Source organism: Anabrus simplex, chromosome 2 (genome assembly GCF_040414725.1).
Source record: "Anabrus simplex isolate iqAnaSimp1 chromosome 2, ASM4041472v1, whole genome shotgun sequence".
NCBI classification, from domain to species: domain Eukaryota; kingdom Metazoa; phylum Arthropoda; class Insecta; order Orthoptera; family Tettigoniidae; genus Anabrus; species Anabrus simplex.
This window is the reverse complement of record NC_090266.1, coordinates 346,471,075-346,498,255: the sequence shown is the minus strand read 5'-3', so window position 1 is coordinate 346,498,255 and position 27,181 is coordinate 346,471,075. Positions and strand designations below refer to the sequence as shown.

The 27,181-nt window shown below is 42.2% G+C and overlaps 1 protein-coding gene and 1 pseudogene across 4 annotated transcripts in view; both read left to right on the top strand.

Moving 5' to 3' along the window:
- LOC136862823 (metal cation symporter ZIP8) overlaps window positions 1–27,181 on the top strand; it is a 920,308-nt gene that overhangs the window by 221,055 nt on the left and 672,072 nt on the right. The window lies entirely within an intron of this gene.
- Window positions 16,588–17,130, top strand: LOC137498592 (uncharacterized; annotated as a pseudogene).

Sequence of the window (27,181 nt, the reverse complement as noted above, 5' to 3'; positions counted from 1 at the left end):
TTTGACAGCTGTCATCCGCCATCTTCAATCCAGAGAGCACCGTGCTGCCCTCTTTAGCTACTTACCTTTGAAATGTGGTACGTCACAGCTGTCATCCGCCATCTTGCATCGCAAACCTCAGTGCTGCACTCTTTAGCTAGATAACTTTGAAATGTAGTGGCGGCAATTTGAAAAATTCTTTATGCTCCTGTTTGGAAACAAACCTATGCGCTTTTTTGTCAGCTATCATCCGCCATCTTTAATCCAGAGAGCACCGTGCTGCCCTCTATGTGGTGGTGGTAAATTCTACACGCTCTTGTTTGGAAACAAACCCATGTGCTTTTCTGACAGCTGTCAACCGCCATCTTTAATCCAGAGAGCACCGTGCTGCCCTCTTTATGCCGGTGGCAAATTCCACGTGCTTTACAAACTCACGTGCTTTTTGACAGCTGTCATCCGCCATCTTTAATCAAGAGAGCACCGTGCTGCCATCTTTAGCTAGATACCTTTGAAATGTGGTGGCGGCAAATTCCACGTGCTCTTGTTTAGTAAACAAAGCCACGTGCTTTTTTGACAGCTATCATCCGCCATCTTTAATCAATAGAGCACTGTGCTGCTATCATGCGGGTAATTTCGTCAGCTGTCATCCGCCATCTTTAATCTCAGAGCGCCGTGCTGCTCTCTGTAGTAGCGGGCAATTTGAAAAGTTCTGTTACTTGTCATCCGTCATCTTTAATCAACAAAGTATCGTACTGCTATCTTTAGCTACATACATTTAACATGTGGTGGCGGATAATTTGAAAAAAAATCTTCCGTTAGCTATCATCCACCATCTTTATTCAACAGAGCATCGTGCTGCTATCTCTAGCTACATACATTTAACATGTGGTGGCGGCAATTTGAAATTCTATCTAGATCCCATCTTTAATCAACAGAGCACCGTGCTGCTACCCCTTTGAATTGTGGTGACGGATAATTTGAAATTCCGTTAGCTATCATCATTAAACATTAGTGCATTCGGTAACCTAACCTCTCATCTACTATCTTGAAGGAGACTATACGACACCTCCTCTACCTCCTGCTCTTCCTCCTCCTCCTCCTCCTCCCCTACCACCTCCGCCTCCTCCTCCTCCTCCTACTCCTCTGTCAAGGCATAGCTTTATCGAACACGCATCGCGAAGGCGAGAATGTACAGCGATATGCATGTTTAGACTTGCGGATTACGAAAGAAACATAACAAGACTTGAATCGAACACTGCACTAGATGTCGTTAACCGGGCGAGTTGGCCGTGCGCGTTGAGGCGCGCGGCTGTGAGCTTGCATCCGGGAGATAGTAGGTTCGAATCCCACTATCGGCAGCCCTGAAAATGGTTTTCCGTGGTTTCCCATTTTCACACCAGGCAAATGCTGGGGCTGTACCTTAATTAAGGCCACGGCCGCTTCCTTCCAACTCCTAGGCCTTTCCTATCCCATCGTCGCCATAAGACCTATCTGTGTCGGCGCGACGTAAAGCTCCTAGCAAAAAAAAAGATGTCGTTAACTTCAACATGTGATTAAAACATTGTCTGGTGTGTTCAGAACACTACATAAGTAGAATCGAACGCTGTACTTAATACAACATGTTAGGGGATACCTTTGTTCTAAGAAGATCAGATTGAAACATAACAAGACTAGAATTGAACACTGCACTCGATGTCGTTAACCTTAACATGTGATCAGAACATTGATTGATGTGTTCAGATCACTAAACAAGTAGAACCGAACATTGTACGACATGTTAGGGGATATCTTTGTTCTAAGAAAATTAGATTGAAATATAACAAGACTAGAATCGAACACTACACTCGATGTCGTTAACCTTAACATGTGATCAGAACATTGATCGATGTGTTCAGATCACTAAACAAGTAGAACCGAACACTGTACAACATGTCAGGGGATACCTTTGTTCTAAGAAAATTAGATTGAAACATAGCAAGACTAGAACCGAACACTGTACTCGATACAACATGTTAGGGGATACCTTTGTTCTAAGAAGATCAGATTGAAACATAACAAGACTAGAATTGAACACTGCACTCTATGTCGTTAACCTTAACATGTGATCAGAACATTGATTGATGTGTTCAGATCACTAAACAAGCAGAACCGAACACTGTACAACATGTTAGGGGATATCTTTGTTCTAAGAAAATTAGATTGAAACATAACAAGACTAGAATCGAACACTGCACTCGATGTCGTTAACCTTAACATGTGATCCGATACAACATGTTAGGGGATACCTTTGTTCTAAGAAAATTAGATTGAAACATAGCAAGACTAGAATCGAACACTGTAAGAACATTGTTTGATGTGTTCAGAGCAAAAGTACAACTTCAATGATTTACCTAGTGTAAAAATCAAAAACACACACTGTGCACATATCGCATAGCTATCTCGCCTATCACTTGTCTAGTATGAAATTCAAAAACACACTGTGCACATATCGCATAGCTAACTCGGCAACACTTCAAATGATTTGCTTAGTACGAAAATAAAAAATCTATACCGCCTAGCTAACTCGTTCATCGCACTGCTAAGACGCTTAGTAATTGCAAATACACTGATATATGTCATACGAAAATCAAGAAAGCACACTGCGTAGCCAACTCGCTCGGTCACTCGCTTAGTAATTGCAACACGACTAGAACACTGATACACGTTACTCTGTTTTTTCTCGAAACACACACACACGGATAAGAATGTTGCGAGATACTACATACTTACATGTTTTTTTAAAAAAAAAGCGGGATGAAAGGTCATAAATTATATGTACACATGTTGTCTCCTCCAAGTTGTAAGACGAAATAGACGCAGTACTGCGAGTTTCCGCTTTAGCTGGCGAACGGAAGTAGCATGATATCTCAGCAAAAAAATACGCGTGAGCTTGCATACACGCGAGTCAGACACAATGATGGATACCGCGATTCAAATCCTGGCAACTTATGCCGTCAGGAAGGGCATCCAGCTAGATCATGTTATGACGATCGCGCAGGTCCCTCGCCTAGCATTTGCTATTTTTACGGCTTCCGACAGTAGGAGTTCGAACCCGCTATCTCCCGAAGTAGCCAGAATGATTGCGGGTACAAGAGTATTGAGGGTGATTCATTTGTCGGATGGAGGTGATAAGCCTCGTGCAGGCTTCTTCGGTAGGAGTAGGCTATGTGCCGGTACCAGGACATCTAGTTATAAAACCCGCTACAACTGATTTATCGCGTATACTGCGATTTAAAATCCTAGTCCTTTAACGTCAGGAAGGGTAACCGGTCGTAAAACTATGGTGTATGATCTAAGAGGCGGGGTGTGCAAAAAGCCAGCATTAAGTAAGGGCTGTTTATAGGGACGTTAAACCTTATGCAGACTCCTTCGAAAATGATTGTGAGTACAAGATTGTTGAGGGTGATTCATTTGTCGGATGGAGGCGTTAAGCTGTGTGTAGGCTTCTTCGGTAGGAGTAGGCTATGTACCAGCACTGGGTTTTACCCTCTACCTGCTGTAGTTTATTACATTCTTAGGTAGTTTCGAGGGAGTGCAAAAAGCCAGCATTAAGTAAGGGCTGTTGATGAAGGGGTGTTAAACCTTGTACAGGCTCCTTCAACAGGAGTAGCCTACATGCCGGCGCCGTGCAGGCTCTTTCGATAGGGGTAGGCTATATGCTGGTACTGTGTTTTAACCTCTCCGTATAATCATAATATTTTATGTTAGGAACTTACACGAGCTAAGTGCTACTCAGCTAAGAAGACGTTCCGTGAGTTACAAGTAGCTTATCAGCACGCAGTGTCCCCGTTCAAGGTTAGTGCAGCCGGAAGATGCGTGTACAATTTCAGCCAACACATGCATTCTACACTCCGCTCTGAATGACTGCGCCGATACAACTTCAAAGACTGTGGAACAAAAAAATGTAACCCATAGCCTACAGTTTGGTTTAGTGTGCATGCCTCTCACCCGGTAGTCTCGGGTTCGATTCTCTTGGGATTAAAAATATGTTTTACAGCCGAGTGCCCCCTCCTGACGCAAGAGTTTAAATCACAAGAGTCTGTTTTACAGCCGATCGCCCTTCCTGACGCGAGATTTTAAATCACAAAAATCTGTTTTACAACTGGATGCCCTTCTAGGATTTTAAAAAAGCAGTATCTAGCCTCTTACATCATACACTGTTGTTATACGGTCGGCTGCCCTTCCTGACGCGAGATTTTAAATCACAAGGATCTGTTTTACGACTAGTTGCCCTTCCTGACACAAAACTAGCAGTATCTAGCCTCTTACATCATACACTAATGTTTTACGGTCGGTTGCCCTTCCTGACGTCAAAGAACTGGGATTAAGAATCTGTTTTACAACTAGTTGCTCTTTTTAACACGAGAATCGGGGTTTTACAGCTAGATGCTCTTCTTAGATTTTAAAAAGCAGTATCCAGCCTCTTACATCATACACTATTGTTTTACGGTACGGCCGGTTGCCCTTCCTGACGCGAGATTTTAAATCACAAGAATCTGTTTTACGACTGGTTGCCCTTCCTGACGCAAAACTAGCAGTATCTAGCCTCTTACATCATACACTATTGTTTTCGACCGGTTGCCCTTCCTGACGTCAAAGAACTGGGATTAAGAATCTGTTTTACAACTAGTTGCCCTTTCTAACACGAGAATCGGGAATTTACAGCTAGATGCTCTTTTTAGATTTTAAATCGCTGTATCATGAACTATTGTTTTACAGCCGGATGCCCTTCCTGACGCAAAACTAAGATTTTAACTCGCGATAATCTGTTTTACTGCTAGATACCCTTCCTAACTCGAGAACTAAGATTTTAAATCACAAGAATTAATTTTACAGCCGGGTGTTATTTTTGATGAGAGAAACAAGATTTTAAATTGTGTCCCACACCACAAACTATTGTTTAATAGCTACATGCCCTTCTTGACTCATAAACTATTAGTATCTAGCCTCTTACATCATACCTAGGATTTTAAAAAGCAGTATCTAGCCTCTTACATCATACACTGTTGTTTTACGGTCGGTTGCCCTTCCTGACGCGAGATTTTAAATCACAAGAATCTGTTTCACGACTGGTTGCCCTTCCTGATACAAAACTAGCAGTATCTAGCCTCTTACATCATACACTATTGTTTTACAGTCGGTTGCCCTTCCTGACGCGAGATTTTAAATCACAAGAATCTGTTTCACGACTGGTTGCCCTTCCTGATACAAAACTAGCAGTATCTAGCCTCTTACATCATACACTATTGTTTTACAGTCGGTTGCCCTTCCTGACGTCAAAGAACTGGGATTAAGAATCTGTTTTACAACTAATTGCTCTTTTTAACACGAGAATCGGGGTTTTACAGCTAGATGCTCTTCTTAGATTTTAAAAAGCAGTATCTAGCCTCTTACATCATACACTATTGTTTTACGGTACGGCCGGTTGCCCTTCCTGACGCGAGATTTTAAATCACAAGAATCTGTTTTACGACTGGTTGCCCTTCCTGACGCAAAACTGGCAGTATCTAGCCTCTTACATCATACACTATTGTTTTCGACCGGTTGCCCTTCCTGACGTCAAAGAACTGGGATTAAGAATCTGTTTTACAACTAGATGCTCTTTTTAACACGAGAATCGGGGTTTTACAGCTAAATGCACTTCTTAGATTTTAAATCGCAGTATCTAGTGTTACACTTCACAAGAATCTGTTTTACAACTGGTTGTCCTTCCTGACACAAAACTAGCAGTATCTAGCCTCTTACATCATACACTATTGTTTTCAACCAGTTGCCCTTCCTGACGTCAAAGAACTAGGAATAAGAATCTGTTTTACAACTAGTTGCCCTTTCTAACACGAGAATCGGGTTTTTACAGCTAGATGCTTTTCTTGGTGCAGGAACTAAGATTTTAAATCGCTGTACCACGAACTATTGTTTTACGACCGGATGCCCTTCCTGACACAAAACTAAGATTTTTAAATCGCAAGAATTTGTTTTAAGACTAGTTACCCTTCGTGATGCAAGAAATAAGATTTTAAATTACAGTATCTAGCCTCTTACATCATACACCATAGGTTTACGGCTATTTACCCTCCTTGACGCGAGGACTAAGATTTTAACTCGCGATAATCTGTTTTACTGCTAGATACCCTTCCTAACGCGAGAACTAAGATTTTAAATCACAAGAATTAATTTTTCAGCCTGGTGTTATTTTTGATGAGAGAAACAAGATTTTAAATTGTGTCCCACACCACAAACTATTGTTTAATAGCTACATGCCCTTCTTGGCGCATAAACTATTAGTATCTAGCCTCTTACATCATACACTATTGTTTTACGGTCGGTTGCCCTTCCTGACGTCAAAGAACTGGGATTAAGAATCTGTTTTACAACTAGATGCTCTTTTTAACACGAGAATCGGGGTTTTACAGCTAGATGCACTTCTTAGATTTTAAATCGCAGTATCTAGTGTTACACTTCACAAGAATCTGTTTTACGACTGGTTGCCCTTCGTGACACAAAACTAGCAGTATCTAGCCTCTTACATCATACACTATTGTTTTCGACCGGTTGCCGTTCCTGACGTCAAAGAACTGGGAATAAGAATCTGTTTTACAACTAGTTGCCCTTTCTAACACGAGAATCGGGTTTTTACAGCTAGATGCTCTCCTTGGTGCAGGAACTAAAATTTTAAATAGCAGTATCACGAACTATTGTTTTACGGCCGGATGCCCTTCCTGACGCAAAACTAAGATTTTAAATCGCAAGAATTTGTTTTAAAACTAGTTACCCTTCGAGATGCAAGAAATAAGATTTTAAATTACAGTATCTAGCCTCTTACATCATACACGATAGTTTTACGGCTATTTACCCTCCTTGAAGCGAGGACTAAGATTTTAACTCGCGATAATCTGTTTTACTGCTAGATACCCTTCCTAACGCGAGAACTAAGATTTTAAATCACAAGAATTAATTTTACAGCCTGGTGTTATTTTTGATGAGAGAAACAAGATTTTAAATTGTGTCCCACACCACAAACTATTGTTTAATAGCTACATGCCCTTCTTGACGCATACACTATTAGTATATAGCCTCTTACATCATACATTATTGTTTTACGGTCGGTTGTCCTTCCTGACGTTAAAGGACTAGGATTTTACATCGCAGTATACGCGATAAATCAGTTGTAGCGGGTTTTATAACTAGATGTCCTGGTACCGGCACATAGCCTACTCCTACCGAAGAAGCCTGCACAAGGCTTATCACCTCCATCCGACAAATGAATCACCCTCAATACTCTTGTACCCGCAATCATTCTGGCTACTTCGGGAGATAGCGGGTTCGAACTCCTACTGTCGGAAGCCGTAAAAATAGCAAATGCTAGGCGAGGGACCTGCGCGATCGTCATAACATGATCTAGCTGGATGCCCTTCCTGACGGCATAAGTTGCCAGGATTTGAATCGCGGTATCCATCATTGTGTCTGACTCGCGTGTATGCAAGCTCACGCGTATTTTTTTGCTGAGATATCATGCTACTTCCGTTCGCCAGCTAAAGCGGAAACTCGCAGTACTGCGTCTATTTCGTCTTACAACTTGGAGGAGACAACATGTGTACATATAATTTATGACCTTTCATCCCGCTTTTTTTTTAAAAAAACATGTAAGTATGTAGTATCTCGCAACATTCTTATCCGTGTGTGTGTGTTTCGAGAAAAAACAGAGTAACGTGTATCAGTGTTCTAGTCGTGTTGCAATTACTAAGCGAGTGACCGAGCGAGTTGGCTACGCAGTGTGCTTTCTTGATTTTCGTATGACATATATCAGTGTATTTGCAATTACTAAGCGTCTTAGCAGTGCGATGAACGAGTTAGCTAGGCGGTATAGATTTTTTATTTTCGTACTAAGCAAATCATTTGAAGTGTTGCCGAGTTAGCTATGCGATATGTGCACAGTGTGTTTTTGAATTTCATACTAGACAAGTGATAGGCGAGATAGCTATGCGATATGTGCACAGTGTGTGTTTTTGATTTTTACACTAGGTAAATCATTGAAGTTGTACTTTTGCTCTGAACACATCAAACAATGTTCTTACAGTGTTCGATTCTAGTCTTGCTATGTTTCAATCTAATTTTCTTAGAACAAAGGTATCCCCTAACATGTTGTATCGGATCACATGTTAAGGTTAACGACATCGAGTGCAGTGTTCGATTCTAGTCTTGTTATGTTTCAATCTAATTTTCTTAGAACAAAGATATCCCCTAACATGTTGTACAGTGTTCGGTTCTGCTTGTTTAGTGATCTGAACACATCGATCAATGTTCTGATCACATGTTAAGGTTAACGATATCGAGTGCAGTGTTCAATTCTAGTCTTGTTATGTTTCAATCTGATCTTCTTAGAACAAAGGTATCCCCTAACATGTTGTATCGAGTACAGTGTTCGGTTCTAGTCTTGTTATGTTTCAATCTAATTTTCTTAGAACAAAGATATCCCCTGACATGTTGTACAGTTTTCGGTTCTACTTGTTTAGTGATCTGAACACATCGATCAATGTTCTGATCACATGTTAAGGTTAACGACATCGAGTGTAGTGTTTGATTCTAGTCTTGTTACGTTTCAATCTAATTTTCTTAGAACAAAGATATCCCCTAACATGTTGTACAGTGTTCGGTTCTACTTGTTTAGTGATCTGAACACATCAATCAATGTTCTGATCACATGTTAAGGTTAACGACATCGAGTGCAGTGTTCAATTCTAGTCTTGTTATGTTTCAATCTGATCTTCTTAGAACAAAGGTATCCCCTAACATGTTGTATTAAGTACAGCGTTCGATTCTACGTATGTAGTGTTCTGAACACACCAGACAATGTTTTAATCACATGCTGAATTTAACGACATCGAGTGCAGTGTTCGATTCAAGTCTTGTTATGTTTCTTTCGTAATCCGCAAGTCTAAACATGCATATCGCTGTACATTCTCGCCTTCGCGATGCGTGTTCGATAAAGCTATGCCTTGACAGAGGAGTAGGAGGAGGAGGAGGAGGAGGAGGAGGCGGAGGTGGTAGGGGAGGAGGAGGAGGAGGAGGAAGAGCAGGAGGTAGAGGAGGTGTCGTATAGTCTCCTTCAAGATAGTAGATGAGAGGTTAGGTTACCGAATGCACTAATGTTTAATGATGATAGCTAACGGAATTTCAAATTATCCGTCACCACAATTCAAAGGGGTAGCAGCACGGTGCTCTGTTGATTAAAGATGGGATCTAGATAGAATTTCAAATTGCCGCCACCACATGTTAAATGTATGTAGCTAGAGATAGCAGCACGATGCTCTGTTGAATAAAGATGGTGGATGATAGCTAACGGAAGATTTTTTTTCAAATTATCCGCCACCACATGTTAAATGTATGTAGCTAAAGATAGCAGTACGATGCTTTGTTGATTAAAGATGACGGATGACAAGTAACAGAACTTTTCAAATTGCCCGCTACTACAGAGAGCAGCACGGCGCTCTGAGATTAAAGATGGCGGATGACAGCTGACGAAATTACCCGCATGATAGCAGCACAGTGCTCTATTGATTAAAGATGGCGGATGATAGCTGTCAAAAAAGCACGTGGCTTTGTTTACTAAACAAGAGCACGTGGAATTTGCCGCCACCACATTTCAAAGGTATCTAGCTAAAGATGGCAGCACGGTGCTCTCTTGATTAAAGATGGCGGATGACAGCTGTCAAAAAGCACGTGAGTTTGTAAAGCACGTGGAATTTGCCACCGGCATAAAGAGGGCAGCACGGTGCTCTCTGGATTAAAGATGGCGGTTGACAGCTGTCAGAAAAGCACATGGGTTTGTTTCCAAACAAGAGCGTGTAGAATTTACCACCACCACATAGAGGGCAGCACGGTGCTCTCTGGATTAAAGATGGCGGATGATAGCTGACAAAAAAGCGCATAGGTTTGTTTCCAAACAGGAGCATAAAGAATTTTTCAAAATGCCGCCACTACATTTCAAAGTTATCTAGCTAAAGAGTGCAGCACTGAGGTTTGCGATGCAAGATGGCGGAGCTGTGACGTACCACATTTCAAAGGTAAGTAGCTAAAGAGGGCAGCACGGTGCTCTCTGGATTGAAGATGGCGGATGACAGCTGTCAAAAAAGCACGTGGCTTTGTTTCCAAACAAGAGCATAAAGAATTTTTCAAATCGCCACCACTACATTTCAAATTTATCTAGCTAAAGAGTGCAGCACTGAGGTTTCGGATGCAAGATGGCGGATGACAGCTGTGACGTACCACATTTCAAAGGTAAGTAGCTAAAGAGGGCAGCACTGTGCTCTATGGATTAAAGATGGCGGATGACAGCTGCACGTGGATTTCTTTATCTCAGGCTAGTGAGGTTAAGTTGGTAGCACTAAGGTTTAGGCCCGCCAAGATGGCAGCACTGCGGATGACAGGTGACGAATTTGCAGCTACTGCGATAAAGAGGGCAGCACGGTGCTCTGTAGTTTAAAGATGGCGGATGACAGCTGTCAAAAAAGCACGTGGCTTTGTTTACCACGCGCTAGTTAGGTTAAGTTGGTACTACTGAGGTTTAGGCCCGTCAAGATGGCAGTACTGAGGTTAGCGATGCGTTGTTGTCTGTCAAAAAGCAGGTGGCTGTCAAAAAACACGTGGCTTTGTTTACCTCGCGCTAGTTAGGTTAAGTTGGTACCACTGAGGTTTAGGCCCGTCAAGATGGCAGTACTGAGGTTAGCGATGCGTTGTTGTCGATGACAGCTGTCAAAAAGCACGTGGCTTTGTTTACAAATTCAAATTTCCCGCCAAAATTCAAATTTCCCGCCAAAATTCAAATTTCCCGCGGGTGGTGGAGGGAGCCCGGAGGAGGTGGTGGCGGCCGAACCATCCAATTATACTACTAACTCATTCTACCTCTCGGACCAAACTAATGACAGCAACACTGCTACAAGAAACTCACTCATAGTTAATGCTTTATAAATACCTACAAACACGACATTACAAAACTTCAGCACTTAAAGGCACAGTGTTCGCGCAGAACTGGTGACGAACCGAACAGAACGGGGAAGTCGCAGCTAGCTACCACATGCCGGAGCGTACCGTGTCTGGCTAGTGACGTCACAGCCTCTGACTGGCAGCGCTCGCTTCAAAGAAACGGGCCAGACCTTACTACACAGCCTGTCATATAAACTAAGACCGAACGCACGTGTTTGTACTCTGCGCTACCGCAGCTGCCTCAGCCGAACTTATGTCGCGCGCGCCCTCCCTGCTTTAAACGTGTATACAATCTTATGTGTAATCTTGCCTTATAAAAGATGCTGGAAGTGCAGTCCTTCCTGGGTTATACAGGCACTGTGTCTGGTAACCACATTCTGGCTGACAAAAGTGAATTCTGCCACTGTAATATTTCTGATTTCATTCGCAAAGTTTTCTTTCAGTTCCTCCAATGTGTGAGGACTTGTTAGATACACTTTTTTCAGTTTCCGTCACAAGTAAATATCATACACTGTTAGATCTGGAGAACGAGGGGGAAATAGACCATCACTGATCAGGGGCTGAATCTTGTTGAAACCACCCACGCGATTTTTCTTCTTGCGTTCACTGATGGAAGAACGGTGTCACAATGTCATCTTGGTGCCTCTCTGCATTTACTGTCGTCTCGAAATACATAGGGCCAATTATTCGTCTTGCACTAACAGCACACCAAACAAGAATCTTCCTATCAAATTGAGGGACTTCCTAAACACCATTAGGATTTGCTGCACACAAATAACGATAGTTATGACTGTTCACACGACCATTAAGATGAAACCAGAACTTTTACATGCGAAAATACGGCGTTGCAATGATAACTGTCTCACCATTTTATCAGCCGAGATTCAGACTGGTGACTGTTGCTTCCCATATCGAACACGTGCAGACTGCTTGCAAGGTCAAGAACTATGCGCGTGATTCCCATACTGCAGCTTACGTATCGGAGAGTAAAACCGCCGCCACGACCGTCTTACTTTATATGAGAGATCCTGTAGATGGTCCTGCAACCAGGGCTAATTGTTAAAACCGCACGTTCATTGACGGCCTGTTACACAAAACAGAGAACAGAAAAAAAACCTACTCAATAACCAGAGCAAAGATATATGATGTTGCCGTTTTTAAGTGCGCACAGGGTTTTTCACTTCAAGCCTTCCCAGTCTAAATAACTATTTATTTAATTTTAATTAAATTTGAACAGAAAAACACGCCAATTTAGATATTTAAGGGGAAGTTTAAAACCAGGATTAATTGCATTTTAGGTTTCACCCCTCACCACCAGCTATTTCCCTCCTTCCTCCCTTTTGAAATTTTAAAAGAAACCTCTATTTTTATGCTTATTTTATGTATCGGAGAGTATACTCCGGCGTTGCAATGATAACTGTCTCACCATTTTATCATTCATCTGTTCTCATGTCTTTTGTTTCCTATCGCCTTGGTAGCCTGGATTATTGCTCTGGTTGATCATAGCCGCATTATCTAATAGAATAGTCGTGCTTGGGTAATTAATTACGGTATTTAAAAATTCTTCTATATTCTTCAAGAAAGAAGTTGAAAACCAGTGTTAATTGAATGTTAGGTTTCACCCCCTCAATTTCAAATTACGTCCCTATAATTTGATACTTATTTTTGAAAGAGCATTCATTTGTTAGTACATCCCACTTATTTGTTCTCAAATTTTATGTTTTCTGTCGTCATGGCAACCTGGAACCATTTCAGTTTGAGCAAAGAACGAGTAAGTCATCTAGTTGAAAACAGGGTTTATTTACGGAACTTTCCTGCGTGTAATTAATTCAATTTAGTAAATGTTACATATTCGAGACGGTCTTAGTTTATATGAGTGGTCCTGCTACTAGTTGCTAATTGTTGAAACAATAGGCTCATTAACAGCCTGCTACACAAAACAGAGAACAGAAAAAATAACCTCCATAGTTTGCTAGACAGTAACGCAGCTTATTTCGGAACTCTTCGCGAACGGTCTGGAGTGTTTCTTGACTAATAAGCCGACATTCTCGGGTTATCCTATCGCCTATCCTGGTTTTCAGTTCTTGAATACCCTCAGTCGGAGGAGTATACATAACTGATTTCGAATGGCTCCATAGGAAGTAATCAGGAGGTGTCAAGTCTGGTGATCTTGCTGGCCTTTCTAGAGCACCTCTTCTACAATCCGTTTTCCAGAAAATCTTGTATCCAGCTATTGTAACACTGGTATTGATTAATAAAGAAATAATCCAGGTTGGCAAGACGATAGAAGACAAACGATGTGAGGACAAACGACTGAGATGTACTAAATGATGAATGCTCTTCCAAAATTAAGCAATATATATATATATAGGGATGTCATTTGAAATTTGAGGGAGTGAAATCTAAAATGCAGCTATCCCTAGTTTTAAACTTCCCTATCAATATAAAAATTGACGTGTCTTTTGTTTAAATAAATTTAAAGTGAAATGCATATTGCTACCCTAATTCTAACGTTTCCCATCTACATTTGCTCTTAGAATCGAGATTCTTCTTGAGGGATGAAGTTTGAGCCCACTGCCACCTGCTGACAATTTGGAATAACCAAACTACTCTTTTAACGCCTTCTAGAGGGCATTCCAAACCCCATTAAGTAACAGGAGATTAAAGAATTTTCGTTCCAAGACATCATTATTAGAATGATTTTATATGAGGATTTGAAATATCTGTAGAAATATCACTATTCAAAGAGAAATGTTGTTTAGGTGATTCGAAACACATTAAATCGGAGAGGACATTATTTTTAACAATGTAGAATGCTTTTTTCTCTCCTGAAGAATTCACTGGAATGCAGAAAGGCGTTTTTGACATTAAGTTCGTGATACATCATTTACCTTGTGCTTAAAATTTTAGATCAATTGAATGTACCATATACTGCATTGGACAAGTCGGTAGAAGTTTCTGAACGATGTACACACAACATATCAAAGCAGACAAGTATAATACTGAGTCTGCATTTGCCAACCACTTACCAGACACAGGACATACACTAACACAAAGACAGTATTTCTCCAAAGCAATCCACAAGTACAAGAATTGAGCCCTACACGCGCCATCTACCCCTGTAGAGCAACCCCTTCTAGCCGGCGCTCAAGCTGTCCACCATCACTGCGATGTTTGGAGAGAGTGTGTGAGAGAGGCGGGTGTATGATGACAGCCGTGGCAGGCGGGGTTGAGTGGAAGGTGTTTTTGTGATGAAGTCGGACTGATGAAGTAAAATCTCCTTTCTCGTCTTTGGTAATCAAGTATAATATCTTGACAAAAGTAATAGGTACGTATTTTACGCTAACAGCACATCGCATGCAGATAATATGCATTCACTCTTTTCACCAAAACTGTGACCTGAGATGAGACGTGATACTTTGTTTACATTTAGACTGTACCGTGTGTTCTGTGTTTGGAACTAGGGTTCACGATAACCATTTGGAGCTGCGTAGGTTAAAACCAGTTAAACCTGCACGTTGTCGGACCTTAGTCAACTTCGTAACAGAAAAAAAAGCAACGCTGCCATTACTGATGGAACCGAACGTTTTGCACCCATCAGGGTAGGTGTATGCAGTAGCACTTGGGGGAAAGAGCAATGCCCTGTACAAGAATGGAACCAATATGGTAAGACTTGGAGTTCGTTCTTCCGCCCTCCAGGCCACTGGGAATACTCGTCTTCCGCCTTGGGATTAATGATCTCGCCGAAGTATGTAAATTTCATGGTCCTCCGGACAATTCATCTAAATGCTGTGAGTTGAATCTGATCAGCTTGCCTATGCAGTCGAGGATGTTGCTGTTGAAGAAGTATTTTATACAAATCGTGCCCATTTCGAGATTGCATAAATATGTGCATGAGCCAGGTGTTACACTGCAAATTTATCAGCTCAATTTGGAAGTAACAAGGAACATTCTCAACGGAAACTGAGAAATGTATGATAAATAAATCGTAGTCAGTCTTTTTGTATGTTTTACATGTGAATTTTTGTGAAAACATGAAAAAATCACAATTTATTTTTATTGGTTTTCTTGAAGGTATATATCAAGGAGAATATAATCCCAACATTTTACATTGAAATTCGAACTACGAATGGTATTAAAACATTCAAGGATGATGCACTGCAATATGACACGCCCACTACTCAGCCTCTGTGGCAGTACGAGGTGTCTTCTTACGTAGTTCTCTCAGTTAAACTTCTGGCAACAATTTATAAAAGGGCAGATATTTGTTTCTTGCTGACCAGGCACTTGTAGAACCAAGGCAGAAGGCTGTGGATGACAAAGGACTTCATTCAATAATTGTGGGTGTATGCGAGTTTTATAATTGGTGTACCGGTAATTCAGTGGTTTAGTGATCCGTTGGTGTAATTCAGCGGCTTAGTGATCCCTATAAGTATTTACACAATGCCTAGGATTGGTAAAGTGTATAAGAAGTATAAACAATCACATATAAACAACACAAAGTCAAGAAGACATGGTGAGGTTAGGGACAGACCTGAAATTGTGAACCTGGATTCATCTGTAAGTTCTTCAAAGCAGAAAATCGGACCAGGCATTCTGCCAGAAGAAGAAAATGATGGAGGAAGGAGTGGGTTTAGAATGATTGATACTGAATTGTTAGCAGAAGTAATACAGAAAGCTTGTAGGCGTTCTGCTTGTGCTGGAAAGGTGACTTTGATGAATGATGAGAAGAGAGAAGGTATAGTATGTACATTACACAGTTTGTGTGAAAATCGCAACAGTGGTATACCATTCAAAACATCCAAGACCAATAACAGAATTTATGAAGCAAATATTAGGTTTGATTATGGCCTAATATGTGTTTGTCTTGGTGGAGAAGATGCGAACTTGTTATGTGGTATTATGAACATGCCTGCTCCAACAGCAAGATTCACTTTTGAATGCAGTGGAAGAGGTTAGTGAAGAGAGCATGAAAGTAGCTGTTCTAGAGAATAATGAGGCAGAACCTAAAGACTTGGCTGTTTCCTGTGACAGCTTCTGGATGAAGAGGGGACATACATCATTGCATGGAGTGTCATCTGTCATTAGTGTTGACACTGCGAAAGTGTAGATTTACAAGTTATGTCGAAACATTGCTCTGTATATGCCTTGCATAAGAAGGAAATGGACAGTGAAAAGGGAAAGGATTGGCAAGATGCTCACAAAATTGTGTGCAGCAGGAATTATTCAGGTTCAAGTGGTGGGATGGAAGCTGCAGGTATGAAGCTAATTTTCCATCGCTACCTACAGGAATATGATGTAAGATATGTAAAGTACTTGGGTGATGGTAACTCTAGTGCTTTCAAGACTGTAGCTGAAAGCCAACCCTATGGTAATGACTGGAGTTTAGAAAAGCTGGAGTACATTAGTCAAGTCCAGAAAAGGATGGGTGGATGGTTGAGGAGACTTGTCGTAGAAAATAAAGGCAAGTTGTTGGAAGATGGTGTCACTTGGAGAAACAAAAATAGGTTGACCAAGAAAATAATTGATAGCCTGCAAGTTTATTATGACAGTGCCATTAGAAATAATGCAAATGACTTGGAGAAGATGAGAAGACCTGTGTGGGCTATATAGTTTCATTACCTGTTGACTGACATTACACCTCAGCATTTTCTGTGTTCTGATAAGTGGTGCAAATTTTTGAAAGCCATGGAAGCTGGCGAGACTTAGAGACATAAAAACCATCTTCCTGAAGCCATTTCGCTGGATATAAAACCAACTTTGAGGGTTCTAGCTGTACCATAGTCGTTGAAAAGATATTTACGCGGCAAAACTCAAAATGCTCTCATTTGGAATAGGTGTCGTAAGACAGTGTTTGTTTCCAACTTGGTGGTGGAGATTGCTACTTTGGATGCTGCAGCAGTATTTAATGGTGGGAATTTGGCCAAACTTCACATTCTTAGGAGGCTGGTACTTACACCTGAAGTCTTCACAGAACAGATACTGAGGTCCATTGATGAACAACGAGTTGCAAAGGCAGAGGCTTCAATGCAGACCATTCAACAGGCAGGTAGTCAGAGAAGCAGAGCAGAGAAGAAAGCAGCAGAGGATGCTAATGAAGAAGAGGAGTATGGTTGTGGGAAGTTTTAGGAGAGGTGTAGTCTTGAAACTTTATTATGAACAATTTTCTTTGATTTTCTGAATTTCACATTTTTCATGCTTTAGGTACAATTATCTCAAGAACCACTTGATGTAATTTCATAAATTTTGAACACAAGTCACCCAAGTATATACAAATCTTGAAAGTGAGTAGAATTTTAATATGCTGAATAAGAAAAAATGTATACATTAGAATATTATTTTTAAATAGGAAAAATTACTATCAAGTACAAAAAATTACAGAAAATCAACTAAAATTACTGAGTTACTGCACTTCGAAGGCTCTATACTTGTGTATACACTGACTGACAGAGCAAATGCAACACCAAGAAGGAGTGGTCAGAACTTTATGCCAATTGCAGGGTAGACTGACGTCACTGAGGTATGCTCATGATGTGAAATGCGCCGCTGTGCTGCGCACGTAGCGAACGATAAATGGGACACGGCGTTGGCGAATGGCCCACTTCGTACCGTGATTTCTCAGCCGACAGTCATTGTAGAACGTGTTGTCGTGTGCCACAGGACACGTGTATAGCTAAGAATGCCAGGCCGCCGTCAACAGAGGCATTTCCAGCAGACAGACGACTTTACGAGGGGTATGGTGATCGGGCTGAGAAGGGCAGGTTGGTCGCTTCGTCAAATCGCAGCCGATACCCATAGGGATGTGTCCACGGTGCAGCGCCTGTGGCGAAGATGGTTGGCGCAGGGACATGTGGCACGTGCGAGGGGTCCAGGCGCAGCCCGAGTGACGTCAGCACGCGAGGATCGGCGCATCCACCGCCAAGCGGTGGCAGCCCCGCACGCCACGTCAACCGCCATTCTTCAGCATGTGCAAGACACCCTGGCTGTTCCAATATCGACCAGAACAATTTCCCGTCGATTGGTTGAAGGAGGCCTGCACTCCCGGCGTCCGCTCAGAAGACTACCATTGACTCCACAGCATAGACGTGCACGCCTGGCATGGTGCCGGGCTAGAGCGACTTGGATGAGGGAATGGCGGAACGTCGTGTTCTCCGATGAGTCACGCTTCTGTTCTGTCAGTGATAGTCACCGCAGACGAGTGTGGCGTCGGCGTGGAGAAAGGTCAAATCCGGCAGTAACTGTGGAGCGCCCTACCGCTAGACAATGCGGCATCATGGTTTGGGGCGCTATTGCGTATGATTCCACGTCACCTCTAGTGCGTTTTCAAGGCACGTTAAATGCCCACCGCTACGTGCAGCATGTGCTGCGGCCGGTGGCACTCCCGTACCTTCAGGGGCTGCCCAATGCTCTGTTTCAGCAGGATAATGCCCGCCCACACACTGCTCGCATCTCCCAACAGGCTCTACGAGGTGTACAGATGCTTCCGTGGCCAGCGTACTCTCCGGATCTCTCACCAATCGGACACGTGTGGGATCTCATTGGACGCCGTTTGCAAACTCTGCCCCAGCCTCGTACGGACGACCAACTGTGGCAAATGGTTGACAGAGAATGGAGAACCATCCCTCAGGACACCATCCGCACTCTTATTGACTCTGTACCTCGACGTGTTTCTGCGTGCATCGCCGCTCGCGGTGGTCCTACATCCTATTGAGTCGATGCCCTGCGCATTGTGTAACCAGCATATCGGTTTGAAATAAACATCAATTATTCGTCCGTGCCGTCTCTGTTTTTTCCCCAACTTTCATCCCTTTCGAACCACTCCTCCTTGGTGTTGCATTGTCACTGTCAGTCAGTGTATTATTAATATTTTTGAAATTTTTTGTCATAACTTACTCAAAATGTGTACCGGAAGAGAGTGGCGTATGAAAACAATAATATTTCAATAACTTAAGAGAAAATTACCACAATACCCCTTAAACATACACAGCAACTTATTAGGTCATTTTAAATGAGTGTGCCGAGTTTCATTGTGGAAGATATATGTAATCAAACATGTGACTGTAAATCTGACTACGTCTCCCCTTAAACCCTTCGAATTCTAGACACCTCCGCGAGAACAGACCAGCTGACAGGCTGGCAATGCGACTCTGCTTTTGTCGCAAAGCCAGACTGTTAACCTTTCACCCTATTCATCCCTTAACATCACACCATATGTGCGCTCGGCGCGCAAGGCTGGAGCACGGCTGGAGCGCTGTTTCGCCAGACCTGCTTAGGACAACATGAAGCACACACACACACACACACACACACACACACACACACACACACACACACACACACACACATGCACTGCCAACATTCTCAATTCAAATCTCTTGAACTACCGATACTTGACCGAATTATACACAAATACCGGTGTAACCGCTGCGTTGGGAACGACTATTCCTAAACTAGTGAAAGCTCTCCTACGAGATAATTAATTAACTGTAACGGATGTAACGATTGCATCCTACCTTGGAAATCTTCACCGGCGCAGCACCTACACACAGACTCGTCACCCTCGTACTTGACCTGCTCCCGCTGAGATGGTTCACAGACTGAACGCAGTATCACCACATGAGTCTACAGTCTAAATTACTAGTGACGTCACGCTTTCTACAAGGTTCCAGAATGTGTAACTTTCCACCTGTTTCTATAAATTTGCGTATAAATAGGTCAACAAACCACCTAAAAATCCTTCCGATTTCATCATCGGTGTGGTTGGAGGTGGTGCTCACCAGCTAATATCCCTACACTTCTTTTGACTTTAAATATGGACCTCAGCATGTAGTGAATTAACGAGACATTCTGTTTTTCACGCCTTGTCTATTGAACTCTCTGTAGGACCAGCTCCAGCCGTATTGTTCTCTCTCAAGTATCAGTGAAACACAAGGTGTCCCAGGAGGAATGGTCAATATTCAGAAATATGACAGGAACAAACATTTGAAGTAAAAACTTCACATGGACATATGTACTATTCCGAATGTTTTCCGAGATAGAATACATTTAATGTACATTGGTTTTTGCGCTAGTGGCGCGCACGTACTCTGGTCGTTTGACGAGAAGTCGTGTGGATGCTGGGTAAGGGGTGCGAGGGTTATGCATGGCTGGCGCGCATGCGCCTATCTCAAGTCTCAAGACCTGGCAATAAACATCTATTCCGTCCGGGTTGACTCTTGTGCTGTTGTGAAGTTTCAGAGTGGTACTGCATTTGGTCTTTAGCTACATGTTTACTGTCATTGTAAGCGCCGCATAACAGTTTATTAATGAACATGGATCTGTTTCTTCTGTCACGATTAAGTAATTGTTACTCGTGCCTTATCTACAAGCTACCACGACTTCTCGTCAGGCGCCGATAGTATGTGCCTTACCCATCCAACCTCTTTGCTCGGGATATTTTTCTGCCATTAAGCGAAAGTAAAGTAGTGCGAGGGACTGAGAGTGTATCAGAGAGAAGTATCGGTTAACTGTGTTTGTACACACGCTGGCTAAAATGCCACACATCTACACTAACGAAGAATATGCAGATATGGTGTATGTTTACGGCTTTTGCGATGGCAATGCTCCTGCTGCTGTCGAGGAACACCGTCGGCGCTTTCCGACACGTCGAATTCCTAATCGTAGAGTGTGTACCAGAGTTTTCAGCACATTGGGTAAAACAGATATTCTTCCAAGTTACCACTTTCCTCCTGAACGTGCAGGTCAACAACCTGTGCAGGAACAGCAACACGTTGTTAAAATGGCGCAGCGTAGTCCTACTACCAGCACATGGCGAGTTTCTATAGGAATCAATATCCCACGAACACTTGTATGGCGTATATTGCATGCGGAAAACTTGTACCCATTGCAAAACGTCAAAACGTTGGGAGGGTAAGACATATACGTGCGCGCCACTAGCCCAAAAACAAATGTACCGTACATTAAATGTGTTCTATCTAGGAAGACATTTGGAATAGGGCATATGACCATATGAAGTCCTTTTGCTTGAAAATGATCGTTCCTGTCATATCCCTGAATACTGACCATTTCTCTTGTGGCACTCTGCATATACTAGCAAGGCAGCTCTTTGTCGACTGGGACATTGGACACTTACCAGTTTCAGATTCTCCGTTTGTAATTTGTATGCAAAAGACTTGAAAATGCCTGAGATACAGTTTTTTACATCCAACTATTTTCATCAGTTTCTAGATTTAAATATAGTTGAATATTTTCTAAAAATCTGTTTGTAGGGAATTATCTTTGAGGCCAACATGGTGGTGGTAGGAAGAGCATCTTTCCTTAAACCACCAGTCAAGTGTCAAACTGCACCTTGGTTCGGCGCGAAGAGAAGAAGAATAAGAAGAAAATTGTTGTTGATATTGTTGTTGTTCTAAGGACGTAACATATAATTGCTGACCGGGAATCTAGTCGAATTTAGGGTGTTCTGGACCGAAAGCCGCTGTGCAGTTGAAATGAGGGCTGAGCTTACGGGTGTCATGAAGCTACACAAATGCATATTCGAACTGCGCAAGTATACCTTGCGGTCACAACAGTAATGCCCCCTCCTACTGTGACAGCTCGCAAACTGCGGAAATATGCCTTGCGGCAACAACAACAACAACAACAACAACAACAACTTCCAACACCGTTTTCCCCTCCCCTTCGGTAATAGCTCGGGGACTATTTTTCCGTGTAAGCGCGCACCGCTGATTATTCCGCTTGAAACTATAGCTCACTCACTGCTCCACTGTACAGTCAATGAGGGAAGGAACTAACTCTCGTTGATGGCTATAAATACAGGAATTATTTCAAGAACAAAGAACATGAATGGAGGTGTACAGTGAAAATGTGTAATACCAAAATAATGACAACTATTGGAGGTGTCATTCTTTTAAAATCGAGAAGGAAATCACAACCATGAAAACGATGTAACTGTACATCGTCAGATGATTACAAGTACCGCGAAACGCAAAGCCACTGAAGAAGACACATTCGACAGACCTTCGAAATTAATCGGGAGAGAAATCTTCTGAGCTCCATAACAAATACGCGAGAAAATAACGACCAGGGAAATAAACCTAACAAGACGGAACTTATACATGAAAGGAATAAACTTGTAAGAGGTTCATGTAGTTCTACAAATAGTCAACATAGAAAGCAAAAACGGCGAAGAACTGCTATTGGTCAATGATTCCGTAAGTAACATAATGATATTTTTGACAAACACTGGAGGGTCTGATGCCAGGGTGAACCAACTATACAGAGTGTATCATAACTATCCCGACAAAAAATCAGGGATGCTCTTCGTGTTATGTTAAGAAGGATGGTGTGATCGGATTGGCCGGAGAAAAGTTTTCTTTTCGAGAAAATAAGGTTACATGGTTACTTCCGGGCGCGCGATTCAAATTGACAAACTCGCCATATTTTCTATGTCAGAGCATAAACCGCTGCCGTGGTTCAGTGAAGAGAAGAGAAGGGGAGGGAGGGGAAGTAGGGTGTACGAAGGAGACAGAGGTAATACTCCGTGCGTGTGCACAAGTTTCTTCGTTCGATTCGCTCAGGATTGTCCTTGTCTCTTACATGAAATATCCACAGCACGTTCATTAAACAACCGTAACTGCAAACACAGCACAAGATTACACGGTAATTAAGACACACCTGTCAGTCAAGTAATGCACCAGATCGTTTCTCTTCTCGTCTGTTGGTAGCTGTTTGTGATTGAGCACAGCGCCACTCCCTGGGGTAGCTTATCCCGGACAAGTTCTGCAAACATCCAAACCATCGCGTGAGCGACAGGTACATTACATTATATGGCACATAATAAACACTCAGTGGAAGAAATAACATAACACTCCCCATGGGATGAACAGTATATGGCACGATCCATCTCACTTGCCAATGATGAGCAGCAATCCTCGCCAGAGTCTGGGAATTGAACCCAGTTACTTCGACGTGTGGGAGTGTAACAACCTTGAAATCCTATAGCGGTTTTTAATTTAGTAAAATAAAGAAAGATGGAAGGATTTCACTCATCTATAAGATCTGGAACCTATACGACGGTGTTGGTTTCTCGATTTGTGCATGTTTTCGTTATACTACAGGAAGCAAATGACGAACTAAATGTATCTCCTTTCACAAAGTGGTGAACAAACTTCGCTCGGGATCTAGCCTCACCACCCCCTCATAAAACTGTCAAGCGAGTTGGCCATGGCCGCACGCTCATTTCCTCTCCCCTGCAGAGCAAAGCTCCCGGCTTTACCTGCTATTCTTAAATATTCATATCATCGCGAAACACTCTCTTTCTTCAATTCATTGAACGCTTTCAGCGTAACATCATATACCGGCCTACATTTGGCCTCAATTACCTTATTCACGAGGTGGCATTCTACGTCGCCCTAAACATATATTCAACAGAGGAACTCACATATTTAACTACCACTATACTTTCAAAAATACGAGCTTACAAGTCAAGTTCCGTCTTCTCATCCCTCATATACCGAGAACATGCATATTTAAAGAGAGGAACCTAACCTTCAGGATTAAAAGTCCACGGTCACTCGCGATCTGCATAATTCAATTACACCCCCACAGTTGACTCTGCGTCGTCTTCAAGTTCTGCAGTCTTAAAGTATATACAGGAGGGCTTTCTACCATATGTGAAGTGCAAACAAGAATGAATACTCGGAAAGTCTTGTGATGAATCATAACATTTAATTATAACTTTAGAACGACTGAATCATACTATGAAAATTTACTCCTTTACATTACGTCACTTCACACGTAAGTTATACTAGGGTCTTATAACTACCGTGCAATATCATCCCCTAATGAATGAAATAAGTGGTTCAACTACCACGAAGACAATCCCAAGAAAAAATCTGATAAATAACTACAATCCCTCTGAAACACCTTTATGGTCAAATAAAATTCAAAGTATTTACATGCAAGCTACTTATTTACATTAATGTGACCTTAACTGTCATGCCTATGAGTTTAAAATATAGTCAACACTCTGCTATCTGCGATCAGCTTTTCTCAGGAAGTACAGCCATGAATTCAAGCTGCCATTTCGATGTAATCACTTGCGATAGCCCCCAGGATCGTCCTCTGTCGGTTCACCTGCATGTCGCTTGGATCCTCGCCTGGCGTCGGAAGTTCACGAATATCTCTGCTGCGCTGGAGTAACTGCACGGCTAACTGCTCACAGGCCCCTTTCAAATTCGACGTTTTCGAAGGTCACATGAAAATGAGGGAGAACTAATTTGTCATAAATGCATTGATCGTGTCATGCATTATAACTTTGTTATGACTAGGGATACCCATAAACTCAAGCATTCTAGTCCCGATATTGATACTTTCATTTGCATATTTCAGTTCTCCACAAGTAATTTAATCTCGGAGCACCACACACTGGCCGGTCACCGTCACAGAATATGAATGTTGGATATTAATACTTTACTTGTTACTGGTCATTAGTCGACCTACTCCATTTCACTAATCATTGATTTGATATACAACTCACTGCGTTTGAGAGAATACTGCAGACGCTGCCCGACCTACTGAAATGGCAGCTAATAAGCCGCTCACTGTTTTTATAGGTTCAAGCCTCACCATAGCACTGCTATTGAACTATCCTTCTACTGGACCACTTCCTTCATCTAACCTCATTTATGCGCTCATTTACATAACTTGTATAATTAGGCACAATCTACTACACTCACTCAGATCAATTTCGTAACTGCACACGTAGTAATTCACTTCAGTCGACTACTTATTTTTACAATCCTATGCCGCTCTGACACATAATCAAAGTAAAATTTTATCACAAACAGATCATAGCAAACTGAATTAAAGACGAGACAAATATTTAGTACGAAGCGCACTGTCACTCACTATGTGTTGTCATTTTACCATTACACAATACTGTTCACTAAGAAGCTCCACTGTGTAAAACACTGAATATCGACACCGATTATTGAGTAAAGACTAGGTATACTGAGTAGACCGGATGCAGTGGATAGACTGGGCAAACTGGCCTTCTCGCAACCAGCCTTTATAGTGAGAAGCTTTATTTCTGGGAGAGGGAGTTAGACCACACCCCCTTGTCCTACATCGCTCCGCTATTAAACAGATTTCGAAGTTGAGTTTGATATCAAATTAAAGCTTGTACACCCTTCTTTCCACTGATTGACTTTCGTTCTGAGCCCCTCGCAGGTTCGTCTGCAGTCATCAAAGCGTCAGTATCAATCCTCTGTAGGCGGGGCTTGGCTCGTGGGATTTCTAAGTTTTCCTGGTACTGTTAGAGTCGAACATGGTTTCAATCTCCTCATGCCATCAACTACCTGTGGTATTTCCTATTATTCTTATTATGTAGAATGATTCCTGGCATGATAAATCCGCTTAAAATTTCCTCATTCATCGAAGTCGTAACTCGAAATTATCCATCTAGTATTTCTGAATTATTATAGTTAATATCATCGAAACAATTGAAATCTACGCATTGGTACTACTGGATATTTAGGGGAATACGTGGGGTGATATTATCTCATGCGTTGAGACGACTTCTTTCAGGCTGCTTCGTGACCTCAATTCCCAGTCGTGTGACGCCTCTCTCGTTCCAGCTCTCTCTCTCTCAGAGAAGGAGCGAACTTCACGTACAAGCGCTTGTACGCTATCTCTTTCCCAATTACGCGCAATGAGAGGTGGGGCGCGCGAATCTGCAGCGAACCACTCGTGTCCCGGAACCGGCAAGAATATCCTCGTGTGGCGTCTATTGAACGTAGAACTGCGCGGAAAACCGCATATTCACTATGCAGGATGTCTCCATATACATATGATGTCATGAACGGTTACAGTATGAACCAGCATGTGGTTTCTAACACCACGTGTTCTCAGGGACCTGTCCGAACGAGGTCGGAATTTGGTCATACCAGGCCGGATTCGTGAAAGTGTCATAATGCTATAATATTACGGGTCCTCCGGTGTTTGTGAGTGTATTTTTCGAGTGCTGACAACCTGTGGAGAGAATATTGGAGCACGTGCATCATCATCCCTGCGGTATTCTGTACGGGACGAGACGGACAAAGGATTGAAGGATAAGTGCACGTCAGAGCAATATACCAGAGGTCGGTCATTCCTTTCATTTTTCCTTTCTTTCCTAACTTTATATCATGGGGTCTAATGATAAAAACCTGTTGATGAAACAACGAGCGGTCATTAAAGGGTCACTGACACGTATCAGTAAATATGTAGACATGTTTGTGGCGGGCTCCGATATTAATGCTTTACATAGCAGGTTGAAACAATTGCCTTCACTCTGGGAAGAATATAAGCATGTTCAATGTAAACTTGAGATTAATGACGACGAGAACTACGAAAATTATGAACGGGATAGGGAACAGTTCGAAGAAAACTATTACGATTTGGAGGCGAGAATGACTACACCGATAGAAAAGAGCAAAACCTCCGAGCAGAATATCGATCAGTTATCTCATCATTCTTGCGGTAATTCCCAACAGGATTCCGTGAAGATACGATTGATCGTCATTAACCTGCCTACATTTCATGGACAGTACGAGACTTGGACTCATTTTCAAGACACTTTTCAGGCTTTAATTGTTGATCATTTAAAACTATCAAACGTTCAGCGTTTTCATTATGTAATTTCGACATTCAAAGGCGAGCGTCATCAATTAATTCAGAACATTCCTGTTTGTAACCCTGACTTTTTCGTAGCTTGGGAAATCGTATGCAAGAGGTACAACAACAGAAAACTGATAGCAATACAACATGTCAAGGCCCTATTGTCATTACCTACTTGTCACAAAGATACAGCATCAGACCTTACAAAGTTGAACACCCACTTAGTAAGCAATTTAAACGCTGCTCAGAACCTCAACTTTTCAGTGCCTTTACACGAAGTCTTACTCCAGCAGCTGATGTTAGACAAGTTAGATCCCGCTACCCGTAAAGAGTTCGAAATGAAAGCTCCCAGCGGTGATATTCCGACATTCGCTGAGGTATCCACCTTTTGATGACGGCAACACGGGAACAGAAGGGTATCGCGTCAAATTCACCTAAGCTCCAGTATGTGAGAAACAATCAAAGCCCTATTCGAGTTAACTCATACGTACCTACAAGGGGGAAGTGTGACTTTTGTGAC